We start from the raw sequence: 7996 nt of genomic DNA, 5'->3' as shown, positions 1-7996 counted from the left end.
TAAAATTATCCCCAAACCAGATGTGATGTCACAGAATGGGGATGGCACTAGAACAACCAAATTGAAATGTTGTTTGAGTCATTTAAATGTTTTCATGTGGTTGTTTTTTGCAAACTACTGCAATTTTATGAAGCAAATTAATATAATTTCCAATTGGTGTTATATATGTGCAATTGTGCAAATACTAAACTTTTTGATTTAAACAATGTGTATACTTGCTGGATTCTATTATGAAATTGGTCATTAATTATACGGAGGATGAAACATGGCTGCTAGTCTGTGTTTGTAACTGGAAAGAGAGAGGTCACTTTGATTTACCCTGGATGTTCGCACATGAAAACAGTAACCGTTACAGAAAACACAGATTTGGCACCAGTATCATTTAAAATCAGGGCTGACAAGTTATCGACAACATGTACTACATATATAATTTCAGAGCAACATAAAATGATGTACATGCACTTAATCTGTGGTATTTTATTATCCCACAATACAGCGATTGAACTTTGAGTGACCACTGCTACGTTTTAAGAAGGGAACTAATGTACTGTTTGCGTATTTATTTTGACCGTACAAGGAGAATTAGGATTGCTCTGAGAGCAGATAGGAGAAAAAGAATGGAGTGTTGTGTGAGCCAGAATGTAAAGGATTGTGAGGGTGAAAAGGTCAATTGAGTAGCGGAAATGAACAAGAGACATTGAGTGAGGAAAGATCCATATTTTCACTGTAATGACGTGTTATCTGCTCAGTATGCTGGCGTAAGAACAGCAATGAAGCACATGAGGGATGGCGATTTGGCCTGATATAAGAGGTGAAGAGCAGCAAACAAGCTTGAACTTGAAATACACAAAGTTCGAGATAACGCAGTCGTTGTGGTCCATAAACTACCGATCGTGTTAGTCCTGAATCGCGTTTCATAGAAATCCCTTATTTTTTACCTTTTCTTTTTGAAAGAATACAATAAAATTAGCCCCAAACAAGATGTGACGTCACAGAATGGGAACGGCACCACCCGCAGTAGATTTGGACATCACTGGGCTAATATTTTGTTATTTTTATTTAGTAACTTCCAGTTTCTTCTGACAAAGAAAAAAAAAAGCGTTCGTGCATGTTCACTTGTTCACGCTGCTGTTGGTTCGGCTGTTTTCCTTTGTCGTCAAAGCTGAGTGCTATCTTTCTATTTGGTGTGCTTCAAAATATTGTATAGCTTACTTTAGCCCCTCTCTAACATATTTTGTAGTCTTATCAAATTTACACAGCACTTGCTCTCTTTGTTTCACTGCTTCACCAGTCCAAAGCACGCCTTCTTGCACCCTGCTTGAGAGACGTGTCCGCCAGTTAGAAAAGAGTAACTTTAGATGCCGTGGACACACTTGTTAGCCTTAGCCGTATTGAGCTAATTAGACCACATTGTAGTAGCCCTAAATGGCCAACAAGCTTTGGTGAGCAGGCTGAGAGACATAAAATATTTAGCTCGTTAGCAAATCCTACACCCTAGTCCACAGTTCACTACACCGCGAGGTAAACAGGCGCAAATTTGGGGTCCATGGCACGATCGCGTTTTATAGACTATCACTATTTGTATTGGGCCGCATTACATCAAACGTTCAGTGTAATGTAAATAACACATTGCACTGCAGCTTTATGACGTTGACACGACATGCTCTGTTTTTCGGGTCTGTTGTTTGTCTCTCGTAGAGACAGCGTGGGTTAAAAGGTAATACACCCAACAACAGCTTAGCCATGTTGCTACTTCACAAACATACATGCAAAACATACATGTAAGGTCATTGCACTCATACCACCCTTTTTGACTGATCTAAGATGACCACACACACATTCTCACACACACTCAAACAGGTACGCACACACACACACGCACACAGACATATACTGGTTATCATTTGGAATGGGGAACAAGTTTTTGATCATCACTTGTGGGGACAAGGGAAAAATATATTAGTTTTAACAAAGGATGGACCCCATACAGAATCAAAGTACTATTAATGCCAGGATTACACGTTTCACTTTTCAAGAACATTTATTTTCTCTTTTACCAATATTTGAAACACTTCAAGTAACCCAAATTTCCCTGTTGTAGGTTCAGAAAAAGATTATCTTAAACCAAAGAAATCAAATCCAAACTCATTTAAACTTTCATTTTTACTTTCTATTTTCAACAACATTGAACATAAACAACATAAAAACTGTTCTACAAATCCCGTTTCCATATGAGTTGGGAAATTGTGGTAGATGTAAGTATAAATTGAATACAACGATTTGCAAATTTTTTTCAACCCATATTCAATTGAATGCACTACAAAGACAAGATATTTGATGTTCAAACTCATAAACTTTTTTTTTTTTTGCAAGTAATAATTAACTTAGAATTTCATGTCTGCAACACGTGCCAAAGTAGTAGGGAAAGGGCATGTTCACCACAGTGTTAAATCACCTTTTCTTTTAACACCACTCAATAAATGTAGGGGAAACTAATAGTTGAAACTTTGAAAGTGTAATTCTTTAACATTCTTTGTGATGTACAGCTTAAGTTGTTCAACAGTCCGGGGTCTTGTTGTCGTATTTTACGCTTCATAATGCTCCACCCATTTTTGATGGGAGACAGGTCTGGACTGCAGGCGTGCCAGGTAAGTATTTGCACTCTTTTACTACGAAGCCACGCGGTTGTAACACGTGGCTTGGCATTTTTTTGCTGAAATAAGCAGGGGCGTCCAGGATAACGTTGCTTGGATGACAACATTTGTTGCTCCAAAACCTGTATGGCCCATTCAGCATTAATGGTGCCTTCACAGATGTGTAAGTTACCCATGCCTTGGGCACTAATACACCCCCATACCATGACGGATGCTGGCTTTTGAACTTTGCACCTTTAACAATCCAGATGGTTATTTTCCTCTTTGTTCCGGAGGACACCACGTCCACAGTTTCCAAATACAATTTGAAATATGGACTCGTCAAACCACAGAACACTTTTCCAATTTGCATCAGTCCATCGTAGATGAACTCGGGCCCAGCGCAGCCGGCGGCATTCCTGGGTGTTGTTGATAAATGGCTTTCGCCTTGCATAGTGGAGTTTTAACCTGCACTTACAGATGTAGCGACCAACTGTAGTTACTGACAGTGGTTTTCTGAAGTGTTCCTGAGCCCATGTGGGGATATCCTTACACACTGATGTCGGTTTTTATGCAGTACCGCATGAGGGGTCAAAGGTCCGTAAGTAATATCATCGCTTACGTGCAGTGATTTCTCCAGATTCTCTGAACCTTTTGATGATTTCACGTACCGTTGATGGTAAAATCCCTAAATTCCTTGTAATAGCTCGTTGAGAAATGTTGTTCTAAAACTGTTCGACAATTTGCTTACAAATTGGTGACCCTTGGTCCATCGTTGTTTCTGAATTACTTAGCATTTCATTGAAGCTGCTTTTATACCCAATCATGGCACCCACCTCTTCCCAATTAGCCTGCACATCTGTGGGATGTTCCAAATAAGTGTTTGATGAGCATTCCTCAACTTTATCAGTATTTATTGCCACCTTTCCCAACTTCTTTGTCACGTGTTGCTGGCATCAAATTCTAAAGTTAATGATTATTTGCAAAAAAAAAAAAATGTTTATCAGTTTTAACATCAAATATGTTGTCTTTGTAGCATATTCAACTGAATATGGGTTGAAAATGATTTGCAAATCATCGTATTCCGTTTATATTTACATCTAACACAATTTCCCAACTGATATGGAAACGGGGTTTGTACTTGTCTTGCTGATTATCTCTTATTTTACCTGCAATCTCCTTTTGTAGGCCGTGACGCAGTTGTACACATAGAACTTCAATGCTTGCCATTCCTGGTTTTGGACAACTTCCGGTTTGGCCCTCAAACATTTTAAACAGTCATAGTTACAATACCAGAAGGGATGGATCGCTTCATGTGCTTCTTCAATCAATCAATCAATGTTTACTTATATAGCCCTAAATCACTAGTGTCTCAAAGGGCTGCACAAACCACTACGACATCCTCGGTAGGCCCACATAAGGGCAAGGAAAACTCACACCCAGTGGGACATCGGTGACAATAATGACCCAGTGGGACGTCGGTGACAATGATGACTATGAGAACATGATACTGTGATACTGATGATACTGATGACTGTGAGAACATATGAGAACATGATACTGTGAAAGATCAATCCATAATGGATCCAACACAGTCGCGAGAGTCCAGTCCAAAGCGGATCCAACACAGCAGCGAGAGTCCCGTCCACAGCGGAGCCAGCAGGAAACCATCCCAAGCAGAGGCTGATCAGCAGCGCAGAGATGTCCCCAGCCGATACACAGGCGAGCAGTACATGGCCACCGGATCGGACCGGACTCTCCACAAAGGAGAGTGGGACATAGAAGAAAAAGAAAAAAGAAACGGCAGATCAACTGGTCTAAAAAGGGAGTCTATTTAAAGGCTAGAGTATACAAATGAGTTTTAAGGTGAGACTTAAATGTTTCTACTGAGGTAGCATCTCGAACTGTTACCGGGAGGGCATTCCAGAGTACTGGAGCCCGAAATGAAAAAGCTCTACAGCCCGCAGACTTTTTTGGGGCTTTGGGGATCACTAATAAGCCGGAGTCCTTTGAACGCAGATTTCTTGCCGGGACATATAGTACAATACTATCGCCAAGATAGGATGGAGCTAGACCGTGTAGTATTTTATACGTAAGTAGTAAAACCTTAAAGTCACATCTTAAGTGCACAGGAAGCCAGTGCAGTTCTTGACAGCCTTCACCTCTTTCTGTGTACAGGGTCTTCTTTTCTGGGCAGCTTTACCTGCAAGTCACCATACAAAATATGTGTATGAAAATAAAAGAAATAAAAGAAGATTACGAAATTAAGTTATACATTTGTTTGCTATAATCTCTCTAACCCACAGAGAACAATGCATACATATGCATTTGCATTATTTGTGAGAAAACAAAGACTGATAAAACTTGACTGAAAAAAACAGTTTATGTTTATGGTTTATCTTTGGGAGAATGTCTCCGTGCCCAATCTCCTGATGATACCTCCTTTTTCTTTTGAAAGTTGTGTCAGTTTCTTGGAGGGTTGAATTGCTTCTTCCTTAGTGGTCGGAAAAGCCTCTTTTTCTGTTGGTAGGTAAATATTCAGTTTCTTGCTGACCATACAAAATATGTGTATGAAAATAAAATAGATAAAAGAAGATTAAGAAATTAAGTTATACATTTGTTTGCTATAATGTCTCTAACCCACAGAACCCAATGCATACATATGCATTTGCATTATTTGTGATAAAACAAAGACTGATAAAACTTGACTAAAAAAACAATTTATGTATATAGTTTACCTTTGGAGGAATGTCTCACTGCACGATCTCCTGATGATACCCCCTCTTCTTTTGAAAATTGTGTCAGTCTCCTGATTGCTTCCTCCTCAGTGGTTGGAAAGGCCTCCTCTTCTGTTGGTTCAATGTAATAAACATTCGGTGTCATGCTTACCATAGGCCACATTTAATAAACCACAAAAATGAGTATTGACATTACATACCATTATCAGGATATGAATAGTTTTCGTCCTCTCTGGTAAGGGTCCTTCTTCTTCAGTTTTCCACAACACTATCTGTGGGAGACGTACCATGTTAATTTAGTTAAACCCAAACAAAAGGATGGAAAAAAATATAGACAAAGGAAACAACAAAGATGACAACATACCATTTGGACCAATTGTGATTTCATCCAAGTTCCTGCCTAGTTTTTTCTGACTTGAGCATTTTGTAGCAAAGTTGGATACTCATGTTGAACAAAGTCAAAGTATCAAATCATAAAACTTCAAGCATTTAGTTGATGAGTTTGCATACAGTTTTGGAATCCATTTTTCCCGGGGTTTTGCAGTGGCTACAAGGCGACGCCATCTTGTAGCCCACAAGGTGAGCTGGATGTCCTTAGGTCTTGCTCTCAGAGGGAGATGAGCCCCTAAGCTAAGGCAACGGGAAAACAAAAAAAGGTAGGATAAAGAATTATTTTCATTTTCAATATTGGCATGCACATCATTACAGTGACGTGCAACATGCAGTGACGTAAATTCAGCTTTTTTTTCTTTATGAAGCTTGTCTGAGCTATCGGTGTTTGCAGCTGTACTTAATGATATGACTGGCAAATCTATACATGTTTGAAGTTTATTTTCCACTGTGTCTGGTAAAAATAGCGGTGACAACTTTAAGATATAAATTTTAAAAGTGTAAATTATTTCCCAAAAACAGGTTAAAAAAAGTGACTGTGGGGCAACATTTACGCACAATTGACACACAAAGCTTATCCAAAACATGTTTCATACACAAAAAAAAAGGGTTTTAAATGTAAAAATAATCATCTTAGGTTCTGCACGGTTCTGCCACTTGTTTACAGAGGTCCAAATACCTCTACTCAACACGAGCACTCTCATAATTTAGGAATTTGCTGCAAAAACATTTGTTTTGAACTGAACTCAGAAATGGAGTCATTTCCAGACCGGATTCGGCCCCCGGGTTGCCAGTTGAATAACTTTGGTGTAAATTAATTGTGCAATTTTAAGTGTCAGTATGAGACTAATTTATACACATTATTTATACACATGATGTATTCAGTTCCTGCAATAATGTGTGTCTAAGTCTAAAGGCAGTGGTTTAATGTAATGTACAATAAAAAGTTTGTCTCCACTATGACCTCCTGATTTGAAGAGCAGCTCAGGATGAATCCCTAACATTACCATTTTTTCAGTGCTCTCCACCAACAAGCTACTCACTTGTGAAATGTGGGCCTGTTGTCTGTCGAACAATTTGGCTGGCTTATATAACAATTACATAACAGAAGTCGCTCCCATTCACATTTCTTCAAGGAAGCTAAATCCCTGCAGACACACTTAAGTTGAACAAAACAATATGAATTGGTGATAAAAATACTATTTTGACCCCGTCTTCAAACTAAATGAACCTCAGTTGTACATTCACAACAATAAAAATATTGTTGAACTGCCTTTAGTCCATCTAAGACAGCATCAATCAAAACTAAACATTATTTTTAATCTTTGTAAAGTTAGAATTGTAAAAAACAGTTCTTGTTTTGTACCTTATGACCTAATGCAGGTGTATATTTTCCATCGATCCATCCATCTTTTTCCGCTCATCTGAGGTCGGGTCGCGGGGGAAGCAGCCTAAGCAGGGATGCCCAGACTTCCCTCTCCCCAGCCACTTCGCCCAGCTCTTCCGGAAGGATCCCGAGGCGTTCCCAGGCCAGCCGGGAAATATAGTCTTCCCAAAGTGTCCTCCTACCAGTCGGACGTGCCCGAAACACCTCTGTAGGGAGGCGTTCGGTTGGCAACCTGAACAGATGCCCGAAGCACCTCATCTGGCTCCTCCTTTTTAATCATTTTAGGTCCAGAACTATGAATGTGTCAATGTTGTCACCATTAGATGGGCTGTTTAATGTGTTTGCAAAAGCATGCACAAGATAAATATTACAAGAAAATATTTGAAGTACCCTTCCAGGCTGCCTTCAACAAAAGGTATTGTCTTTTCTTTCCTAAATGCGTGGCATCGTTGCTGCTGCAGTGATTGACAATATAACTAGCTGACGTAGTGCATAGCCAGGCAGAAAGAAGAAAGAGAAAAAGAGATTAACTAACACTGACGTGTGCCTATATGAAATCCCTCCCGCCCTCCTTAGCTGCCATATTGATGGATGACGGCATACATGCGAGCAAAGGATGTGAGGGGATGAATAGATGGACACGGAGAGCAGAGAGAAGCGTGACATCAGAACAGAGTCTCCCCCTCGTCCAATCGTCCCTCATCTGGCTACCAGCTGTCTCCGCCCCCTTCACCGCTCCCTTGTTGCTACGGCAGCTGCACCATCCCGCCATTGTTTGGGGTTGCTTATTGCGGCATGGTGCATTCGTGTGTGTGATAATGCTGGATTGTAATCAAACACACGTTATC

General features: G+C 39.9%; 1 long non-coding RNA gene across 1 annotated transcript; it reads right to left on the bottom strand.

Moving 5' to 3' along the window:
• Nucleotides 1–2375: 2375 nt before the first annotated feature.
• On the bottom strand, nt 2376–7674 carry LOC133536603 (uncharacterized). Its single transcript, XR_009802500.1, has 5 exons — nt 7128–7674; nt 5736–6001; nt 5572–5643; nt 5372–5482; nt 2376–4836 (listed from the first exon to the last, which is right to left on the bottom strand). It is a non-coding gene; the product is annotated as an uncharacterized LOC133536603 (long non-coding RNA).
• Between the last annotated feature and the right edge of the window lie 322 nt (nt 7675–7996).

The sequence above is a fragment of the Nerophis ophidion genome, linkage group LG17, assembly GCF_033978795.1.
Source record: "Nerophis ophidion isolate RoL-2023_Sa linkage group LG17, RoL_Noph_v1.0, whole genome shotgun sequence".
NCBI lineage: Eukaryota > Metazoa > Chordata > Actinopteri > Syngnathiformes > Syngnathidae > Nerophis > Nerophis ophidion.
This window is presented reverse-complemented; position numbering and strand designations above follow the sequence as displayed.